The 762-nt window shown below is 49.7% G+C and overlaps 1 gene segment (V, D, J or C); it reads left to right on the top strand.

Moving 5' to 3' along the window:
* The window catches only part of LOC104995322, a 3,885-nt gene that overhangs the window by 1,983 nt on the left and 1,140 nt on the right, over positions 1-762 (top strand).

Below are 762 nucleotides of genomic sequence, written 5' to 3'. Positions count from 1 at the left end.
AAGAGTACTGGAGTGGGGTGCCATCATCTGCAAAGCCTCACTCTGGCTGTTCTTTGTGCCCTGGGAGCAATGACAAGGTGGGGTGGTGCTTGAGTCAGACGTTGTGTGTTGGTTGGAATCCCTGGGCCACTTTTGATGATTGGCAGGCAAGGCATCCCCAGCCATTGGTGGGTAGTCCTGATGGAGCTGGTGCCCCAGTAGTAGGAAACGTGTCCATTTTAATGCCCTCCTGGAGACCTGGCTGCTGTTCCCAGGTGCTCCCCACTCCCCAGCTAAGCAGCACACCTAAGTATTCTGGGTGAGGTGAGAAAGGGGTGAGGCTTTTCTGTAGGTTCTCCCAAAGCTGGAGGGCAGATACTCACTCACAGGCCCTCACTTTCCTCTGTGGAGAAATCACAGGTCAAGAATGTTTCTCCTGAAGCCCAGCTATGTGCTTTGAGGGGAGGAGTGATGAAGGTAATGTGAAATTGTTCCCCTAACCCATGGATGTGAGAGTTGGACTGTGAAGAAAGCTGAGTGCCGAAGAACTGATGCTTTTGAACTCTGGTGTTGGAGAAGACTCTCAGGCAATGGAAACTATCTGCTCTGTCAGTAGGGGACCCAGGCAAAGTCGCTAAAAACATGTTCACAATTAGTCCACACAAGGATGGGAGGTGGACAATCAACACTGGAGAGCAAGAACAATTTTGTGCCATCTGTCTTCTTGAAGAAGATTTAAATAATGAGGACTGGAATTTGGAGTTTGGAGGAATCACATCTACT

This window comes from Bison bison, unplaced genomic scaffold (assembly GCF_000754665.1).
Source record: "Bison bison bison isolate TAMUID 2011002044 unplaced genomic scaffold, Bison_UMD1.0 scf7180017850793, whole genome shotgun sequence".
In the NCBI taxonomy this organism is placed as follows: domain Eukaryota; kingdom Metazoa; phylum Chordata; class Mammalia; order Artiodactyla; family Bovidae; genus Bison; species Bison bison.
This window is presented reverse-complemented; position numbering and strand designations above follow the sequence as displayed.